We start from the raw sequence: 22,500 nt of genomic DNA, 5'->3' as shown, positions 1-22,500 counted from the left end.
ACCAAGTTGACTCACCATCTCGCCTCGATAAGTTGGCTTGCCGAGTTACCCCACCAAGTCGTCGCCTCTTTAAGCCCGCTCACCATGTCAGCTCGTCAGGTCGGCTCACCAAGTCGACTAATCAAGTAGGCCCACCAAGTCACCTCAAGGATAGCTCCTCACCATGAGTCACCTCACCATGTTGATTCAATGAGTCGCCTCACCATGTCATCTCAACGAACCAACTCGCCGAGTCGCCTCACCACGTCAGCTCTCTAATACCACTCGCCAAGTCGCCCCACCAACTTGCCTTGTTAGGCCCACTCACCACATCACCCCGTTAGGCCCACTCTCACCAAGTGGACTCTTTAAGTCTGCTCATAAAGTCGAGCCACCAAGTACTCTCACCAAGTCGACTCTTTAAGTCCTTTCATCGAGTCACCCCACCAAGTACTCTCACCAAGTCAACTCTTTAGGTCCGTTCATAGAGTCACCCCACCAAGTCGACCCTTCAAGTGCATTCATCAAGTCACCCCACTAAGTCAACTCTTTAAGTTCATTCATCAAGTCACCCCGCCAGGTCAGCCCACAAATTACTCTCACCAAGTTGACTCTTTAAGTTCGTTCATCAAGTCACCCGGCCAGGTCGGCCCACCAAGTGGACTCTTTAAGTTCATTCATGAAGTCACTCTGCCAAGTCAGCCCACCAGGTCGACTCTTTAAGTTCGTTCATCAAGTCACCCCGCTAGGTCAGCCCACCAACTACTCTCACCAAGTCGACTCTTTAAGTTTGCTCACCAAGTCACCCCGCCAGGTCAGCCCACCAAGTACTCTCACCAGGTTGACTCTTTAAGTTCATTCATCAAGTCACCCCGCCAGGTCGGCCCACCAAGTACTCTCACCAAGTCGACCCTTTAAGTTCAGTCATCAACTCACCCCGCCAGGTCGGCCCACCAAGTACTCTCACAAAGTCGACTCTTTAGGTTCGTTCATCAATTCACCCCGCCAGCTCGGCCCACCAAGTTCTCTCACCAGGTCGACTCTTTAAGTTTGTTCATCAAGTCACCCCGCCAGTTTGACCCACCAAGTACTCTCACAAAGTCAACTCTCTAAGTTCGTTCATCAAGTCACCCTGCCAGGTCAACCCACCAAGTACTCTCACCAAGTCACCCCGCTAGTTCGACCCACCAAGTTGACTCTTTAAGTTCGTTCATCAAGTCACCCGGCCAAGTCGGCCCACCAAGTTGACTCTTTAGGTCTGTTCATCAAGTCACATGACCAGGTTAGCCCACCGAGTACTCTCACCAAGTCGACTCTTTAAGTTTGTTCATCAAGTCACCCGGCCAGGTTGGCCCACCAAGTCACCAAGTACTCTCACCAAGTCGACTCTCTAAGTCCATTCATCAAGTCACCCCGCCAGGTCGGCCCACCAAGTCAAATCTTTAAGTCCGTTCATCAAGTCACCCCACCAAGTACTCTAACCAAGTCGATTCTTCAAGTGCGTTCATCAAGTCACCCGACCAACTACTCTCACCAAATTGACTCTTTAACTATGTTCATCAAGTCACGCCACCAAGCACTCTCACCATGTCAACTCTTTAGGTCCGTTCATAAAGTCACCGCACCAAGTCGACCCTTCAAGTGTGTTCATCAAGTCACCCCACAAAGTACTCTCACCAATTCGACTCTTTAAGTCTTTTCATTAAGTCACCACACCAAGTACTCTCACCAAGTCAACTCTTTAGGACCGTTCATCAAGTCACCTCACCACGTCGATGCTTGAAGTCCGTTCCTCAAGTCACCCCACCAAGTACTCCCACCAAGTCGACTCTTTAAGTCAGTTCACGAAGTCACCCAACCAGGTAGGCCCACCAAGGACTCTCACCAAGTCGACTCTCTAAGTCTGTTCATCAGGTCACCCCACCGAGTACTCTCACCAAGTCAACTCTTTAGGTCCGTTCATCAAATCACCCCGCAAAGTCGACCCTCTAAGTTCGTTCATCGAGTCACCCCACCAAGTCGACTGTTTAAGTCCTTTCATCAAGTCACCCCGCCAAGCCGACTCTTTAAGTCCGTTCATCAAGTCACCAGAACAACTACTCTCACCAAGTCAACTCTATAAGTCCGTTCATCAAGTCGACCCACAAAGTACTCCCACCAAGTTGACTCTTTAAGTCCGTTCATTAGTTCACCCCGCCAAGTACTCTCACCAAGTCAACTCTTTAGGTCCATTCATCAAGTCACCCCGCCAAGTCGACCCTTTAAGTCCGTTCATCAAGTCGCCCCTCCGAGTTGCTTCTCTAAGCCCACTCGCCATGTCAGCTCACCAAGTCGGTTGTTCAAGTATGTTGCCAAGTCAACTCTTTAAGTTCGCTCACCAGGTCAGCCCGCCCAAGTCGACTCTTTAAGTTCGTTCGCCAGGTCGGCCCGCCCAAGTCGCATCAGCGGGCTAACTCGCCGAGTCACCTCACGAAGTTGACTCTTTAAGTGCGCTCACCAAGTCAGCTCACCAAGTCGACTCACCATCTTACCTCGATAAGTTGGCTTGCCGAGTTACCCCACCAAGTCGTCGTCTCTTTAAGCCCACTCACCGTGTCAGCTCATCAGGTCGGCTCACCAAGTCAACTAATCAAGAAGGCCCACCAAGTCGCCTCAAGGATAGGTCCTCACCATGAGTTGCCTCACCATGTTGACTCATTGAGTCACCTCACCATGTTGACTCTTTGAGCCCGCTCGCCAGGTCGCCTCACCAAGTCGACTCGAGTACGTTGCCAAGTCAACTCTTTAAGTTCGCTCGCCAGGTCGACTCACCAAGTCAGCTCACCATCTCATCTCAACGAACCAACTCGCCGAGTTGCCTCACCACGTTGGCTCTCTAATACCACTCGCCAAGTCCCCCCACCAACTCGCCCCGTTAGGCCCACTCACCACATCGCCCTGTTAGGCCCACTCTCACCAAGTGGACTCTTTAAGTCTGCTCATAAAGTCGAGCCACCAAGTACTCTCACCAAGTCGACTCTTTAAGTCCTTTCATCGAGTCACCCCACCAAGTACTCTCACCAAGTCAACTCTTTAGGTCCATTCATAGAGTCACCCCACCAAGTCGACCCTTCAAGTGCGTTCATCAAGTCACCCCACCAAGTCGACTCTTTAAGTTCATTCATCAAGTCACCTCGCCAGGTCAGCCCACAAATTACTCTAACCAAGTTGACTCTTTAAGTTCGTTCATCAAGTCACCCCGCTAGGTCGACCCACCAAGTGGACTCTTTTAGTTCATTCAAGTCGGCCCACCAAGTACTCTCACCAGGTTGACTCTTTAGGTTTGTTCATCAGGACACCCACCGAGTACTCTCACCAAGTCGACTCTTTAAGTTCGTTCATCAAGTCGCCCCGCCAGGTCGGCCCACCAAGTACTCTCACCAAGTCGACCCTTTAAGTTCTGTCATCAACTCACCCCGCCAGGTCGGCCCACCAAGTACTCTCACAAAGTCGACTCTTTAGGTTCGTTCATCAATTCACCCCGCCAGCTCAGCCCACCAAGTTCTCTCACTAGGTCAACTCTTTAAGTTCGTTCATCAACTCACCCCGCCAGTTCGACCCACCAAGTACTCTCACAAAGTTGACTCTCTAAGTTCGTTCATCAAGTCACCTTTCTAGGTCAGCCCACCAAGTACTCTCACCAAGTCACCCCGCTAGTTCGACCCACCAAGTCGACTCTTTAAGTTCATTCATCAAGTCACCCGGCCAAGTCGGCCCACCAAGTCGACTCTTTAAGTCCGTTCATCAAGTCACGTGACCAGGTCAGCCCACCGAGTACTCTCACCAAGTCGACTATTTTAAGTTTGTTCATCAAGTCACCCAGCCAGGTCGGCCCACCAAGACACCAAGTACTCTCACCAAGTCGACTCTCTAAGTCCGTTCATCAAGTCACCCCACCAGGTCGGCCCACCAAGTAGAATCTTTAAGTCCGTTCATCAAGTCACCCCACCAAGTACTCTAACCAAGTCGATTCTTCAAGTGCGTTCATCAAGTCACCCGACCAACTACTCTCAATGAGTCGACTCTTTAACTATGTTCATCAAGTCACCCCACCAAGCACTCTCACCACGTCAACTCTTTAGGTCCATTCATAATTCACCCCACCAAGTTGACCCTTCAAGTGCGTTCATCAAGTCACCCCACCAAGTACTCTCACCAATTCGACTCTTTAAGTCTTTTCATCAAGTCACCACACCAAGTACTCTCACCAAGTCAACTTGACTCTTTAAGTTCGCTCGCCAGGTCCACTCGCCAAGTCAACTCACCATGTCATCTCAACGAACCAACTCGCCGAGTCACCTCACCACGTCGGATCTCTAATACCACTCACCAACTTGCCCCACCAACTCGCCCCGTTAGGCCCACTCACCACATCGCCCCGTTAGGCCCACTCTCACCAAGTGGACTCTTTAAGTCTGCTCATAAAGTTGAGCCACCAGGTACTCTCACCAAGTCGACTCTTTAAGTCCTTTCATCGAGTCACCCCACCAAGTACTCTCACCAAGTCAACACTTTAGGTCTGTTCATAGAGTCACCCCACCAAGTTGACCCTTCAAGTGCGTTCATCAAGTCACCCCACCAAGTCAACTCTTTAAGTTCATTCATCAAGTCACCCCGCCAGGTCAGCCCACAAATTACTCTCACCAAGTCGACTCTTTAAGTTCGTTCATCAAGTCACCCCGCCAGGTCGGCCCACCAAGTGGACTCTTTAAGTTCATTTATGAAGTCACTCTGCCAAGTCGGCCCACCAGGTCGACTCTTTAAGTTCGTTCATCAAGTCACCCCGCCAGGTCAGCCCACCAACTACTCTCACCAAGTCAACTCTTTAAGTTTGCTCACCAAGTCACCCCGCCAGGTCGGCCCACCAAGTACTCTCACCAGGTCGACTCTTTAGGTTTGTTCATCAGGTCACCCCACCGAGTACTCTCACCAAGTTGACTCTTTAAGTTCGTTCATCAAGTCGCCCTGCCAGGTCGGCCCACCAAGTACTCTCACCAAGTTGACCCTTTAAGTTCGGTCATCAACTCACCCCGCCAGGTCGGCCCACCAAGTACTCTCACAAAGTCGACTCTTTAGGTTCGTTCATCAATTCACCTCGCCAGCTCGGCCTGCCAAGTTCTCTCACCAGGTTGACTCTTTAAGTTCGTTCATCAAGTCACCCCGCCAGTTTGACCCACCAAGTACTCTCACAAAGTCGACTCTCTAAGTTCGTTCATCAAGTCACCCTGCCATTTCAGCCCACCAAGTACTCTCACCAAGTCACCCCGCTAGTTCGACCCACCAAGTCGACTCTTTAAGTTCATTCATCAAGTCACCCAGCCAAGTCGGCCCACCAAGTCGACTATTTAAGTTTGTTCATCAAGTCACCCGGCCAGGTCGGCCCACCAAGTCACCAAGTACTCTCACCAAGTCGACTCTCTAAGTACGTTCATCAAGTCACCCCGCCAGGTCAGCCCACCAAGTCGAATCTTTAAGTCCATTCATCAAGTCACCCCACCAAGTACTCTAACCAAGTCGATTCTTCAAGTGCGTTCATCAAGTCACCCGACCAACTACTCTCACCAAGTCAACTCTTTAACTATATTCATCAAGTCACCCAACCAAGCACTCTCACCACGTCAACTCTTTAGGTCCATTCATAAAGTCACCCCACCAAGTCGACCCTTCAAGTGCATTTATCAAGTCACCCCACCAAGTACTCTCACCAATTTGACTCTTTAAGTCTTTTCATCAAGTCACCACACCAAGTACTCTCACCAAGTCAACTCTTTAGGACCGTTCATCAAGTCACCTCGCCAAGTCGACCCTTGAAGTCCGTTCATCAAGTCACCCCACCAAGTACTCCCACCAAGTCAACTCTTTAGGTCCATTCATCAAGTCACCCCGCAAAGTTGACCCTCTAAGTTTGTTCATCGAGTCACCCCACCAAGTCGACTGTTTAAGTCCTTTCATCAAGTCACCCCGCCAAACCGACTCTTTAAGTCCATTCATCAAGTCACCTGAACAACTACTCTCACCAAGTCGACTCTATAAGTTCGTTCATCAAGTCGGCCCACCAAGTACTCCCACCAAGTCGACTCTTTAAGTCCGTTCATCAGTTCACCCCACCAAGTACTCTCACCAAGTCAACTCTTTAGGTCCGTTCATCAAGTCACCCTGCCAAGTCGACCCTTTAAGTCCGTTCATCAAGTCACCCCTCCGAGTTGCTTCTCTAAGCCCACTCGCCATGTCAGCTCACCAAGTCGGTTGTTCAAGTACATGGCCAAGTCAACATTTAAGTTTGCTCACCAGGTCAGCCCACCCAAGTCTCCTCTTTAATTTCATTCGCCAGGTCAGCCCGCCCAAGTCGCATCAGCAGGCTAACTCGCCGAGTCACCTCACGAAGTTGACTCTTTAAGTGCGCTCACCAAGTCAGCTCACCAAGTCGACTCACCATCTCGCCTCGATAAGTTGGCTTGCCGAGTTACCCCACCAAGTTGTCGCCTCTTTAAGCTCGCTCACTGTGTCAGCTCGTCAGGTCGCCTCACCAAGTCGACTAATCAAGTAGGCCCACCAAGTTGCCTCAAGGATAGCTCCTCACCATGTGTCACCTCACCATGTTGACTCTTTGAGCCAGCTCGCCAGGTTGCCTCACCAAGTCGACTTGAGTACGTTGCCAAGTCGACTCTTTAAGTTTGCTTGCCAGGTCGACTCGCCAAGTTAGCTCACCATGTCATCTCAACGAACCAACTCGCCGAGTCGCCTCACCACGTCGGCTCTCTAATACCACTCGCCAAGTCGCCCCACCAACTCGCCCCATTAGGCCCACTCACCAAATCGCCCCGTTAGGCTCACTCTCACCAAGTGGACTCTTTAAGTCTACTCATAAAGTCGAGCCACCAAGTACTCTCACCAAGTCGACTCTTTAAGTCCTTTCATCGAGTCACCCCACCAAGTACTCTCACCAAGTCAACTCTTTAAGTCCGTTCATAGAGTCACCCCACCAAGTTGACCCTTCAACTGCGTTCATCAAGTCACCCCACCAAGTCGTCTCTTTAAGTTCATTCATCAAGTCATCTCGCCAGGTCAGCCCACAAATTACTCTCACCAAGTCGACTCTTTAAGTTCGTTCATCAAGTCACCCCGCCAGGTCGGCCCACCAAGTGGACTCTTTAAGTTCGGTCATGAAGTCACTCTGCCAAGTCGGCCCACCAGGTCGACTCTTTAAGTTCATTCATCAAGTCACCCCGCCAGGTCAGCCCACCAACTACTCTCACCAAGTCGACTCTTTAAGTTTGCTCACCAAGTCACCCCGCCAGGTCGGCCCACCAAGTACTCTCACCAGGTCGACTCTTTAGGTTTGTTCATCAGGGCACCCCACCGAGTACTCTCACCAAGTCGACTCTTTAAGTTCGTTCATCAAGTCGCCCCGCCAGGTCGGCCCACCAAGTACTCTCACCAAGTCGACCCTTTAAGTTCGGTCATCAACTCACCCCGCCAGGTTGGCCCACCAAGTACTCTCACAAAGTCGACTCTTTAGGTTCGTTCATCAATTCACCCCGCCAGCTCGGCCTGCCAAGCTCTCTCACCAGGTCGACTCTTTAAGTTCATTCATCAAGTCACCCTGCCAGTTCGACGCAACAAGTACTCTCACAAAGTCGACTCTCTAAGTTTGTTCATCAAGTCACCCTGCCAGGTCAGCCCACCAAGTACTCTCACCAAGTCACCCCGCTAGTTCGACCCACCAAGTCGACTCTTTAAGTTCGTTCATCAAGTTACCCAGCCAAGTCGGCCCACCAAGTTGACTCTTTAAGTCCGTTCATCAAATCACGTGACCAGGTCAGCCCACCGAGTACTCTCACCAAGTTGACTCTTTAAGTTTGTTCATCAAGTCACCCGGCCAGGTCAGCCCACCAAGTCACCAAGTACTCTCACCAAGTCGACTCTCTAAGTCCGTTCATCAAGTCACCCCGCCAGGTCGGCCCACCAAGTCAAATCTTTAAGTCCGTTCATCAAGTCACCCCACCAAGTACTCTAACCAAGTTGATTCTTCAAGTGCGTTCATCAAGTCACCCGACCAACCACTCTCACCAAGTCGACTCTTTAACTATGTTCATCAAGTCACCCCACCAAACACTCTCACCACGTCAACTCTTTAGGTCCGTTCATAAAGTCACCCCACCAAGTCGACCCTTCAAGTGCGTTCATCAAGTCACCCCACCAAGTACTTTCACCAATTCGACTCTTTAAGTCTTTTCATCAAGTCACCACACCAAGTACTCTCACCAAGTCAACTCTTTAGGACCGTTCATCAAGTCACCTCGCCAAGTCGACCCTTGAAGTCCATTCATCAAGTCACCCCACCAAGTACTCCCACCAAGTCGACTCTTTAAGTCAGTTCACGAAGTCACCCAACCAGGTCGGCCCACCAAGGACTCTCACCAAGTCGACTCTCTAAGTCTGTTCATCAGGTCACCCCACCGAGTACTCTCACCAAGTCAACTCTTTAGGTTCGTTCATCAAGTCACCCCACAAAGTCAACCCTCTAAGTTCGTTCATCGAGTCACCCCACCAAGTCGACTGTTTAAGTCCTTTCATCAAGTCAGCTCGCCAAGCTGACTCTTTAAGTCCGTTCATCAAGTCACCAGAACAACTACTCTCACCAAGTCGACTCTATAAGTCCGTTCATCAAGTCGGCCCGCCAAGTACTCCCACCAAGTCGACTCTTTAAGTCCGTTCATCAGTTCACCCTGCCAAGTACTCTCACCAAGTCAACTCTTTAGGTCCGTTCATCAAGTCACCCTGCCAAGTTGACCCTTTAAGCCCTTTCATCAAGTCACCCCACTAAGTTGACTCTTCAAGTCCGTTCATCAAGTCACCAGAACAAGTACTCTAACCAAGTCGATTCTTCAAGTGCGTTCATCAAGTCGCCCCACCAAGTCGACCCTTCAAGTGTGTTCATCAAGTCACCCCACCAGGTCGGCCCACCAAGTCGAATCTCTAAGTCCGTTCATCAAGTCATCGTCCCGATCTGGCCGAGCCGTTCTGGCCTAGCCATGCTGGCCAAGCCGGTCTGGGCGAGCCATTCTGGCCGACCCGATCTGGCCGAGCTGTTCTGGGCAAGCCATGCTGGCCGAGCCGATCTGGGTGAGCCATTCTGGCCGAGCCGATCTGGGTGACCCATTCTGGGCGAGCCGATCTGGGCGACCCGTTCTGTCCGAGCCATGCTGGCCAAGCCGTTCTGGCTGGGCCATGCTGGCCGAGCCAATCTGGGTGAGCCGTTCTGGCCGAGCCAATCTGGGCGAGCCGTTCTGGCTGAGCCATGCTGGCCGAGCCGATCTGGGCGAGCCATTCTGGCCGAGCCATGCTGGCCGAGCCGTTCTGGCCGAGCCATGCTGGCCGAGCCGTTCTGGCCGAGCCATGCTGGCTGAGCCGATCTGGCCGAGCTCCAAAAATGGTGTCATGGATGGCTGTTTGGTTTTCGCTGTGCCAACTTGATCAGCACAACATTGGGAATGGTTCGACAGCGGTTGTCATTCCAATGTGTCATCGGGATGTCTTGGAACGCGGCCTTTCAAGGGCGAGCTCGCGTCTAGCACTTGGATTTTGCGTCGTCACAAGTGAATGGGGAGATCTCTTTGTGAACGGTGGCATGGCGATTGCAAGAGAAAATTTACTTAGTAGTTGGAGCATTGGCCTCAGGCCATTGTGATGGCCTTGTAATTTCTCTATAATTGCAACCTATGTTTGCGCAGTAGCAGAGTTTGCATGTAAGATTGGCCTTTGTTCTTGACAGTTCCAAGTACTCTCACCGAGTCACCAAGTCACCATGCTGGCCGACCTAATCTGGCCGAGCTGATCTGGGCGAGCCATGCTAGCCGAGCCAAGCTAGCCGAGCCGATCTGGGTGAGCCATGCTGGCCGACCCGATCTAGGTGAGCCATTCTGGCCGACCCGATCTAGCCGAGCTCCAAAAATGGTGTCGTGGATGGTTGTTTGGTCACATTTTTCATTGAATTGGATTTTTAAGGGAGTTGTCCGTGCTATCACAGATTTCTAATGCGGAGCAAGCCTCACACTAATAGCTTATATAGGAGAGGTTGTTGCCGCGAGCCTCTCCCATGCCCCTTTCATTGATTCAACATTGGTGTCTAGGCGGATTGGATTGTTGGGTTTTCAAACGGTGTATGCTGATGTTGAATCAATGAAAGGGGCATGAAGCAATCTTAGTGCTTTTCCTCGGCTCTCCTTTAGATCATGTTTTCCGATGACTCAATTTTGGAAAAGGTGTGGCAGTGGTTGCCGATCCATGGCGTGTGTTTTTGGTGATTTTAAAACTTTATCTAAACATGAGCCCTTGTCTAGCACTCCGGCGTTGCTTGGTATAATGGCAATTTGCTATGGCTGCTCGGCGCTCTAGCAATTTGTCATGGTGTACTTGTCGCGGCTACATGGGAGCTTTAATATCGAAAGCTCTCGGCAAAAAATTGTGGTCGAGCCATGCTGGCTGACCCGATCTGGCTTAGCCATTTTTGTCGACCCGATCTGGCTCTTCTTTCTCACTCCATCGGCACAAATTCGGGAGTTGTTCGATAGCGGTTGTCTCTCCAATGTGTCATTGCGGTGATCTAGAGAGCGATGCTAAGTGCAGGAGCTTGCGTCTAGCATTTGGGGATGTTTTTGCAAGCGAGCAGGGGAGCTTCTCTTATCGGAACCTCTCCGTGGCCTTTGAATATAGACCCAGTGCCGACGATATCGATGGATACGAGCCTTGTATTATAAAATTGTTCAGCTAACATTGGTTTTTGTGAGAGATGGGTACGAAAGCACTTCCTGATCGATACGCGGGAGTTCCCTAAGATCGCCTCTGTGCCAACTCGATCGGCACAACATTAGGAATGGTTCAACAGCGGTTGTCATTCCAATGTGTCATCGGGATGTCTTGGAACGCGACCTTTCAAGGGTGAGCTCGTGTCTAGCACTTGGATTGTGTGTCATCCCAAGTGAATGGGGAGATCTCTCTGTGAACAGCGACATGGCGATTGCAAGAGAAAATTGACTTAGTAGTCGAAGCATTGGCCTCGAGCCATTGTGACGGCCTTGCAATTTCTCTATAATTGCAACCTATGTTTGCGCAGTAGCAGAGTTTGCATTTTAGATTGGCCTTTGTTCTTGACAATTCAAAGTACTCTCACCGAGTCAGCAAGTCACCATGCTGGCCGAGCTAATTTGGCTGAGCCATGCTGGCCGAGCCGATCTGGGCGAGCCATTTTGGCCGAGCCGATCTGGGCGAGCTCCAAAAATGGTGTCGTGGATGGCTGTTTTGGTCACATTTTTCGTTGAATTGGATTTTTAATGTTTTTGTTCGCGCTATCGCAGATTTCTAATGCAGAGCGAGCCTCGCACTAATAGCTTATATAGGAGAGGTTGTTTCCGCGAGCCTCTCCCATGCCCCTTTCATTAATTCAACATTGGTGTCTAGGCGGATTGGATTTTTGGGTTTTCAAACGGTGCATGCTGATGTTGAATGAATGAAAGGGGCATGAAGCGATCTTAGTGCTTTTCCTCGGCTCTCCTTTAGATCATGTTTTTTGATAACTCAATTTTGGAAAAGGTGAGGCAGTGGTTGCCGATCCATGGCGTGTCTTTTTGGTGATTTTAAAACTTGATCTAAACGTGAGCCCTTGTCTAGCACTCCGACGTTGCTTGGTATAATGGCAATTTGCTATGGGTGCTCGACGCTCTAGCAATTTTGTCATGGTGTACTTATCGCTGCTACATGGGAGCTTTAATATCGAAAGCTCTCGGCAAAAAATGGTGGCCGAGCCATGCTGGCCGACCCGATCTGGCTTAGCCATTTTTGTCAACCCGATCTGGCTCTTCTTTCTCACTCCATCGGCACAAATTCGGGAGTTGTTGGACAGTGGTTGTCATCCCAATGTGTCATTGCGGTGATCTGGAGAGCGATGCTAAGGGCAGGAGCTTGCGTCTAGCATTTGGGGATGTTTGTGCAAGAGAGCAGGGGAGCTTCTCTTATCGAAACCTCTCTATGGCCTTTGAATATAGACCTAGTCTCGACGATATCGATGGATACGAGCCTTGGATTCTAAAATTGTTCAGCTAACATTGGTTTTTGTGAGAGATGGGTACGAAAGCACTTCCCGATCGATTCGCGGGAGCTCCCTAAGATCGCCTCTGTGCCAACTCGATCGGCACAACATTGGGAATGGTTTGATAGTGGTTGTCGTTCCAATGTGTCATCGGGATGTCTTTGAACACGGCCTTTCAAGGGCGAGATCGCGTCTAGCACTTGGATTGTGCGTCGTCACAAGTGAATGGGGAGATCTCTCTGTGAACGGCAGCATGGTGATTGCAAGAGAAAATTGACTTAGTAGTCAGAGCATTGGCCTCAGGCCATTGTGACGGCCTTGCAATTTCTCTATAATTGCAACCTATGTTTGCGCAGTAGCAGAGTTTGCATGTAAGATTGGCCTTTGTTCTTGACAGTTCTAGGAGATGACCTCTGGAACTTTTGGATTGGGCCCCTTCAAGGTGAAATTCATCCAGTTGATCAGATGAGCTCGATGACCATTTCACTCCCTTGGCTCCATGAATTCAAATCCCATCCAGCTGCCGTGAAGCCATCCCTATTTTGCTATGCGAGGGCTCTCTCCCCAGAGTTGTTCTCTTTGCAACAACTTCTTTGGAAAAAAAATTTTGGAATGGTTTGGCAGTGGTTGTCATTCCAATGGTGTCATTTTGGTGGTTGCCTGGGCAGCGATCTGAAGGGCGAGCCATCATCTAGCAGTTGGGCTGCGCATCACGGGTGACAAGGGAGCCTTTGTAATCGGAAGCTCCCCGTGACCATTCGATGAGAAGAGCCATTGCTTGTGTGAGCAAGGACGAATGCAGCCTCAGAATCCAAAGGAAATCAATGACATCGGATCTATATATAAGAGCAGAATGAAGCAGAAGCCCGTTTGCCATGCACGGCTCCCCAAAGTTGCTCGTCATTCTCACTCCATCGGCACAAATTCAGGAGTTGTTCGACAGTGGTTGTCATTCCAATGTGTCATTGCGGCGATCTGGAGAGCGATGCTAAGGGCAGGAGCTTGTGTCTAGCATTTGGGATGTTTGTGCGAGCAAGCAAGGGAGCTTCTCTTATCTGAACCTCTCCGTGGCCTTTGAATATATAGACCCAGTGCCGACGATATCGATGGATACGAGCCTTGGATTCTAAATTTGTTCATAGCTAAGATTGGTTTTTGTGAGAGATGGGTACGAAAGCACATCTTGATTGCTACGCGGGAGCTCCCTAAGGTCGCCTCTGTGCCAACTCAATCGGCACAACATTGGGAATGGTTCGACAGCAGTTGTCGTTCCAATGTGTCATCGGGGGATGTCTTGGAAAGTGGCCTGGCCTTTCAAGGGCGAGCTCGCGTCTATCACTTGGATTGTGCATCGTGTCAGAAGTGAATGGGGAGATCTCTCTGTGAACGGTGGCATGGTGATTACAAGAGAAAATTGACTTAGTCGGAGCATTGGCCTCGGGCCACTGTGATGGCCTGGCAATTTCTCTTTAATTGCAACCTATGTTTGTGCAGTAGCAGAGTTTGCAAGTAAGATGGTCCTTTTTCTGGAGAGTTCCAGGAGATGACCTCCGAAACTTTTGGATTGGGCCCCTTCAAGGTGAAATTCATCTAGTTGATCGGATGAGCTCGATGACCATTTCAGTCCCTCGGCTCCATGAACTCACATCTCCTAACTGATGACAATCTTTTGCTCCTCTGCCGACCTCATAAAAAATTGGGTCATGAATGGCTGTTTGGTAGGAATTTTAAAGGATTTGGATTTTTAAGGCGGATGTCGGTGTGTTCGCTAATTTCTAATGCAGAGCGAGCCTCACACTAATAGCTTATATAGGAGAGGTGGTTGCCACGAGCCTCTCCCATGCCCCTCTCATTGAATCAAGGCCGGTGTCAAGGTGGATGGATATGTCGGATTTTGAAACGGTGGATGCCGACGTTGAATCAATTAGAGGGGCATGAAGCCCACCCCGGATGTGCTATTCCTCGACTCTCCTTTAGATCATGTTTTCTTCTCACTCAGCTGGCGCAATTTCGGAAAAAGTTTTGGCAGCGGTTGCCATCCCTCACCACGTCTACTTGGTGATTTTAAAACTCGATCTAAAACGGGAGCCCTCGCCTAGCACCTCCGTCCGGTGTTGCTCGGGTATTGCATAAAATTATGCCAATGGCGTGAATCCCCCAACGAATGCCTACACTTGGACCCTCTCTTAGATCACCTTCTTTGATCACTCAACCGATGCAACTACGGAAGAGACTTGGCAGCGGTTGCCATTCTACAGCGCGTCTGTTCAATGATTTCAAAGTTGATCTAATGGCGAGCCCTTGTCTCTAGCCATGAGGTGGGTGCTTGGCGCTCTAGCAAAAGTTTTTGCGTGCCTATCGTGGCTACAATGAGAGAGGTGGTTGCCGCGAGCCTCTCCCGTGCCCCCCTCATTGATTCAACACCGCTGTCAGGGTGGATGGATATGTCGGATTTTGAAACGGTGGATGCCGACGTTGAATCAATTAGAGGGGCATGAAGCCCACCCTCGAGGGTGCTATTCCTGGACTCTCCTTTAGATCATGTTTTCTTGTCACTCAGCTGGCACAATTTCGAAAAAAGGTTTGGCAGTGGTTGCCAGCCCTCACCGTGTCTACTTGGTGATTTTAAAACTCGATCTAAAATGGGAGCCCTCGTCTAGCACCTCCGTCCGGTGTTGCTCGAGTATTGCATAAATTTATGCCATCGGCGTGAATCCCCCAATGAATGCCTATGCTTGGACCCTCTCTTAGATCACCTTCTTTGATCACTCGACTGACGCAACTACAGAAGAGACTTGGCAGCGGTTGCCATTCTACAGCGCATCTGTTCAGCGATTTTGAAGTTGATCTAATGGCGAGCCCTTGTCTCTAGCCATGAGGTGGGTGCTTGGTGCTCTAGAAAAAATTTTTGCGTGCCTATCGCGGCTACAACGGGAGATGTGGTTGCCGTGAGCCTCTCCCATGCCCCCCTCATTGATTCAACGCCGCTGTCAGGGTGGATGGATATGTCAGATTTTCAAACGGTGGACGCTGACGTGGAATCAATTAGATGGGCATGAAGCCCACTCTCGGGGGTGCTATTCCTAGACTCTCCTTTAGATCATTTTTTCTTATCACTCGGCTGCCACAATTTCGAAAAAAGTTTTGGCAGCGGTTGCCTGCCCTCACTGCGTCTACTTGGTGATTTTAAAACTCGATCTAAAATGGGAGCCCTCGTCTAGCACCTCCGTCCAGTGTTGCTCAGGTATTGCATAAATTTATGCCATCGGCGCTAATCCCCCAACGAATGCCTACGCTTGGACCCTCTCTTAGATCACCTTCTTCGATCACTCGACCGACGCAACTACGGAAGAGACTTGGCAGCGGTTGCCATTCTACAGCCTGTCTGTTCAGCGATTTCGAAGTTGATCTAATGGCGAGCCCTTGTCTCTATCCATGAGATGGGTGCTTGGCACTCTAGAAAAAATTTTTTGCATGCCTATCATGGCTACAAGGGGAGAGGTTGTTTTCGCGAGCCTCTCCCGTGCCCCCCTCATTGATTCAATGCCGCTGTCAGGGTGGATGGATATGTCAGATTTTGAAATGGTGGACGCCGACGTTGAATCAATTAGAGGGGCATGAAGCCCACCCTCGAGGGTGCTATTCCTAGACTCTCCTTTAGATCATGTTTTCTTGTCACTCAGCTGCTGCAATTTCGGAAAAAGGTTTGGCAGCGGTTGCCAGCCCTCACCGTGTCTACTTAGTGATTTTAAAACTTGATCTAAAATGGGAGCCCTCGTCTAGCACCTCCGTCCAGTGTTGCTCGGGTATTGCATAAATTTATGCCATCGACGTGAATCCCCCAAAGAATGCCTACGCTTGGACCCTCTCTTAGATCACCTTCTTCGATCACTCAACCAATGCAACTACAAAAGAGACTTGGCAGCGGTTGCCATTCTACAGCGCGTCTGTTCAGCGATTTTGAAGTTGATCTAATGGCGAGCCCTTGTCTCTAGCCATGGGGTGGGTGCTTGGCGCTCTAGAAAAATTTTTTGCATGCCTATCGGAGCTACAATGGGAGAGGTGGTTGCCGTGAGCCTCTCCTGTGCCCCCCTCATTGATTCAACGCCGCTGTCAGGGCGGATGGATATGTTAGATTTTGAAACGGTGGACGGCGACGTTGAATCAATTAGAGGGGCATAAAGCCCACCCTCGAGGGTGCTATTCCTGGACTCTCCTTTAGATAATATTTTCTTGTCACTCAACTGGCATAATTTCGGAAAAAGGTTTGGCAGCGGTTGCCAGCCCTCACCGTGTCTACTTGGTGATTTTAAAACTCGATCTAAAACGGGAGCCCTCGTCTAGCACCTCCGTCCGGTGTTGCTCGGGTATTGCATAATTTTTTGCTATCGGCGCGAATCCCCCAACGAATCCCTAGCCTTGGACTCTCTCTTAGATCACCTTCTTTGATCACTAGACCGACGCAATTACGAAAGAGGCTTGGCAGCGGTTGCCATTCAACAGCGCGTCTGTTCAGCGATTTTGAAGTTGATCTACTAATGGCGAGCCCTTGTCTAGCCATGAGGTGGGTGCTTGGGGCTCTAGCAATTTTTTGTGTGCCTATCGCGGCTACAATGGGAGCTTTGATAACAAAAGTTCTCGGTGACCCTCCCCAATAGAAATTAGTGCTGGTGTTCACGAAAGACACGTTATTCAGATTTTTGGAATATTGGCACCAGCATCGTTTCTATTGGGAGGGCCGTGAAGCCATCCCAATTTTGCTATGCGAGGGCTCTCTCCCCAAAGTCATTCTCTACGCAAAAACTTCTTTGGCACAAAATTTTAAGAATGGTTCGGCAGCAGTTGTCATTCCAATGGTACCGTTGTGGTGGTTCCCTAGGCAGCGATCTGAAGGACGACCCGTCATCTAGCAGTTGGCCTGCGCATCACGAGTGACAAGGGAGCCTTTGTTATCGGAAGCTCCCCGTGGCCATTCGATTAGAAAAGCCATTGCTTGTTTGAGCAAGGATGAATGCAGCCTCGGATTCCAAACGAAATCAATGATTTTGGATCTATATAAGAGCAGAATGAAGCAGCAGCACAGCTCGTTTGCTATGCGCGGCTCCCCAAAGTTGCTCTTCTTTCTCACTCCATTGCCACAATTTTGGGAGTTGTTCGACAGCGGTTGTCATTCCAATGTGTCGTTGTGGTGATCTAGAGAGCGATGCTAAGGGCGGGAGCTTGTGTCTAGAATTTGGGATATTTGTGCGAGCGAGCAGGGGAGCTTCTCTTATCGGAACCTCTCAGTGGCCTTCGAATATATAGACCCAGTGCCGATGATATCGATGGATGCGAGCCCTTGGATTCCAAATTTGTCCATAGCTAACATTGGTTTTTGTGAGTGATGGGCACAAAAGCACATCCCGATTGCTACGCGGGAGCTCCCTAATGTCGCCTCTGTGCCAACTCGATCGGCACAACATTGGGAATGGTTCCACAGCGGTTGACGTTCCAATGTGTCATTGGGGGATGTCTTGGAAAGTGGTCTTTCCTTCAAGGGTGAGCTCGCGTCTAGACCTTGGATTGTGCATCACGTCACAAGTGAATGGGGAGAGATCTCTCTGTGAACGGCAGCATGGTGATTGCAAGAGAAAATTGACTTAGTCAGAGCCATTGGCCTCGGGCCATTGTGACGGCCTCGCAATTTCTCTTTAATTGCAACCTATGTTTGCGCAGTAGCAGAGTTTGCATGTAAGATGGGCCTTGTTCTCGAGATTTCCAGGAGATGACCTCTGAAACTTTTGGATTGGGCCCCTTCAAGGTGAAATTCATCCAGTTGATTAGATGAGCTCGATGACCATTTCAGTCCCTTGGCTCCATGAACTCACATCTCCTAACCGATGACAATCTTTTGCTCCTCTGTCGACCTCATAAAAAATTGAGTCGTGAATGGCTGTTTGGTAGGAATTTTAAAGGATTTGGATTTTTAAGGAGGATGTTGGTGTGTTCGCTAATTTCTAATGCAGAGTGAGCCTCGCACTAATAGCTTATATAGGAGAGGTGGTTTCCGCAAGTCTCTCCCGTGCCCCGCTCATTGATTCAACGCCGGTGTCAAGGCGGATGGATATGTCAGATTTTGAAACGGTGGACGCCGACGTTGAATCAATTAGAGGGGCATGAAGCCCACCCTAGATGTGCTATTCCTTGACTCTCCTTTAGATCATGTTTTCTTCTCACTCAGCTGGCGCAATTTCGGAAAAATGTTTGGCAGTGGTTGCCATCCCTCACCGCATCTACTTGGTGATTTTAAAACTCGATCTAAAATGGGAGCCCTCGTCTAGCACCTCCGTCTGGTGTTGCTCAGGTATTGCATAAAATTATGCCATCGGTGTGAATCCCCCAACAAATGCCTATGCTTGGACCCTCTCTTAGATCACCTTCTTCGATCACTTGACCGACGCAACTACGGAAGAGACTTGGCAGCGGTTGTCATTCTACAGCACATCTGTTCAGCGATTTCGAAGTTGATCTAATGGCGAGCCCTTGTCTCTAGCCATGAGGTGGGTGCTTGGCACTCTAGCAAAAATTTTTGCGTGCCTATCGCGGCTATAATGGGAGAGGTGGTTGCCGCAAGCCTCTCCCGTGCCCCCCTCATTGATTCAACGCCGCTGTCAGGGCGGATGGATATGTCAGATTTTGAAAAGGTGGACACCGACGTTGAATCAATTAGAGGGGCATGAAGCCCACCCTCGAGGGTGCTATTCCTGGACTTTCCTTTAGATCATGTTTTCTTGTCACTCAGCTGGCGCAATTTCAGAAAAAGGTTTGGCAGCGGTTGCCAGCCCTCACCGCGTCTACTCGGTGATTTTAAAACTCGATCTAAAACGGGAGCCCTCGTCTAGCACCTCCGTCTGGTGTTTCTCGGGTATTGCATAAATTTATGCCATCGGCGTGAATCCCCCAACGAATACCTACGCTTGGACCCTCTCTTAGATTACCTTCTTCATTCACTCGACTGACGCAACTACGGAAGGGACTTGGCAGCGGTTGCTATTCTACAGCGCATTTTTTCAGCGATTTTGAAGTTGATCTAATGGTGAGCCCTTGTCTCTAGCCATGAGGTGGGTGCTTGGTGCTCTAGCAAGATTTTTTGCGTGCCTATCACGGCTAAAATGGGAGAGGTGGTTGCCACAAGCCTCTCCCGTGCCCCCCTCATTGATTCAACGCCGCTGTCAGGGCGGATGGATATGTCAAATTTTGAAACGGTGGACGCCGACGTTGAATCAATTAGAGGGGCATGAAGCCCACCCTCAAGGGTGCTATTTCTCGACTCTCCTTTAGATCATGTTTTCTTGTCACTCAGCTGGTGCAATTTCAGAAAAAGGTTTGGCAGCGGTTGCCAGCCCTCACCGCATCTACTTGGTGATTTTAAAACTCGATATAAAATGGGAGCCCTCGTCTAGCACCTCCGTCCGGTGTTGCTCGGGTATTGCATAAATTTATGCCATCGGCGCGAATCCCCCAACGAATGCCTACGCTTGGACCCTCTCTTAGATCACCTTCTTTGATCACTCGACCGACGCAACTATGGAAGAGACTTGGCAGCGGTTGCCATTCTACACCGCCTCCGTTCTGTGATTTTTAAGTTGATCTAATGGCGAGCCCTTGTCTATAGCCATGAGGTGGGTACTTGGCGCTCTTGAAAAAAAATTTGCGAGCCTATCGCGGCTACAATGGGAGAGGTGGTTGCCATGAGCCTCTCCCGTGCCAAGCTCATTGATTCAACGCCGCTGTCAGGGCGGATGGATATGTCGGATTTTGAAATGGTGGACGAAGACATTGAATCAATTAAAAGGGCATGAAGCCCACCTTCGAGGGTGCTATTCCTGGACTCTCCTTTAGATCATGTTTTCTTGTCACTCAGCTGGCACAATTTCGGAAAAAGGTTTGGCAGTGGTTGCCAGCCCTCACCGCGCCTTCTTTGTGATTTTAAAACTCGATTTAAAATGGGAGCCCTCGTCTAGCACCTTTGTCCGGTGTTGCTCGGGTATTGCATAAATTTTTGCCATCGGCGCGATTACCCCAACGAATGCCCTACGCTTGGACCCTCTCTTAGATCACCTTTTTTGATCACTTGACCGATGCAATTACGAAAGAGACTTGGCAGTGGTTGCCATTCTACACCACATCTGTTCTGCAATTTCGTAGTTGATCTAATGGCGAGCCCTTGTCTCTATCCATGAGGTGGGTGCTTGGCGCTCTAGCAAAATTTTTTTGCGTGCCTATCACGGCTACAATGGGAGAGGTGGTTGCCGCAAGCCTCTCCCGTGCCCCCCTCATTGATTCAACGCCGCTGTCAAGGCAGATGGATATGTCAGATTTTGAAATCGTGGATGCCGACGTTGAATCAATTAGAGGGGCATGAAGCCCACCCTCGAGGGTGCTATACTTGGACTCTCCTTTAGATCATGTTTTCTTGTCACTCATCTGCCGCAATTTCAGAAAAAGGTTTGGCAGCAGTTGCCAGCCCTCACCGCGTCTACTTGGTGATTTTAAAACTCGATCTAAAATGGGAGCCCTCGTCTAGCACCTCCATCCGGTTTTGCTTGGGTATTGCATAAATTTATGCCATCGGCCTGAATCCCCCAACGAATGCCTACGCTTGGACCCTCTCTTAGATCACCTTCTTCGATCACTCGACCGACGCACCTACAGAAAGAGACTTGGCAGCGGTTGCCATTTTATAGCGCATCTGTTCAGCGATTTTGAAGTTGATCTAATGGCGAGCCCTTGTCTCTAGCCATGAGGTGGGTGCTTGGTGCTCTAGCAAAATTTTTTGCGTGCCTATCACGTAGAGCATGTTTTCTAGTCACTCAGCTGGTGCAATTTCGAAAAAAGGTTTGGCAGGGGTTGCCAACCCTCACCGCGTCTTCTTGGTGATTTTAAAACTCGATCTAAAATGGGAGCCCTCGTCTAGCAGCTCTGTGCCAACTCGATCGGCACAACATTGGGAAATGGTTCGACAGTGGTTGTTGTTCCAATGTGTCATCGGGGGATGCCTTGGAAAATGGCCTTTCAAGGGCGAGCTCGCGTCTAGCCCTTGGATTGTGCATCGTGTCACAAGTGAATGGGGAGATCTCTCTGTGAACGGCGACATGGTGATTGCAAGAGAAAATTGACTTAGTCGGAGCATTGGCCTCGGGCCATTGTGATGGCCTTGCAATTTCTCTTTAATTGCAACCTATGTTTGCGCAGTAGCAGAGTTTGAATGTAAGATGGGCCTTGTTCTTGAGAGTTCCAGGAGATGACCTCCGGAACTTTTGGATTGGGCCCCTTCAAGGTGAAATTCATCTAGCTGATCGGATGAAGCTTGATGTGCTTGTATCTATTCCAAGATAGTAATGATGGTCATTAATCTGTGGCGGTGAGTATTATCCCATTTGGTAATCGCAATGGCGGAGCTGGTGGGAAGTACTTGTCGCTTTGTTTTGATGGATATACCCTATATGTAGGTGTTTGCACGGCTTGCAACACACTGCACATTTGGGGTTCGATTCTAAGATGCACTTGTTGCTGAGTGTGTATCGAGTTGTATCTTTTAGCCAAGGGCTCCGTCTCATTGGCACGTTCTATCATTGCATTTTTATCCTGCCCGAACAGCAAGAAGGAAAGAGATGGTTGCATGGGTGCATTTCTCGACATCCCTAATTTCATCAAGGGTCCACTCTCCACCCTAAGTTTTTGCCAATTGGTAGAACCTTGGGATTGAGAGGGGGGCCGGCCAAAGGTTTGGTTGCCGCATAATTTATTCGCTAGTGCATTCTCGGTTCGTGCTCACCTCTTCACTGTCTCATCCTACAGAAGTGCATGGCACTGTTGTGATAGCCTTTGTGGTCCAAGCCAGTAGAAGCGTAGAGTATTACTGATAATTTTTGTTTGGATGTGGAAACTCTCCATGCCCTGTCCTGCCCTGTGCGATCTGAATGGCTGCGGCTCATGGGTTCTGCGAGAGATACTCTTCTTCAGCTCCCCCCTAAAGAGAGCATTCGGTGTTTGCATTGTGTGGACAAAAAGCCCAAGGCATTTCATCTCTCTCTTCAGATGCAAAATTCTGGGAGGGCTTGTCGAAGTATGGCCGTTTGTACGGGGTGCACCAAAAAGCGTGTAGGGGGCATATGCCTGGGAAATGGATGTCTCTGAGTGTCCTTACTCGGTTGCATGCGCGGTGTACATCTTTGCATTACGACCCTGCTATGAGCATTTGTGATTCGAGCATTTTGGGGGAACGGGTTTCATACGAGATGTTCTTCTCAGGCTCCTGTGAACCAGAGTGCTCATCTTTGCAATGCTCTGACAAGTGCAGGCCCAACGTGTCTGTCTAGGGGAAGAAATTGCATGAATGCTTTTTGCCGAGA

This window comes from Cupressus sempervirens, chromosome 7, assembly GCF_028749045.1.
Source record: "Cupressus sempervirens isolate cs-2001-9-10 chromosome 7, ASM2874904v1, whole genome shotgun sequence".
NCBI classification, from domain to species: Eukaryota; Viridiplantae; Streptophyta; class Pinopsida; order Cupressales; family Cupressaceae; genus Cupressus; species Cupressus sempervirens.
Note: the sequence above shows the minus strand (reverse complement) of the source record.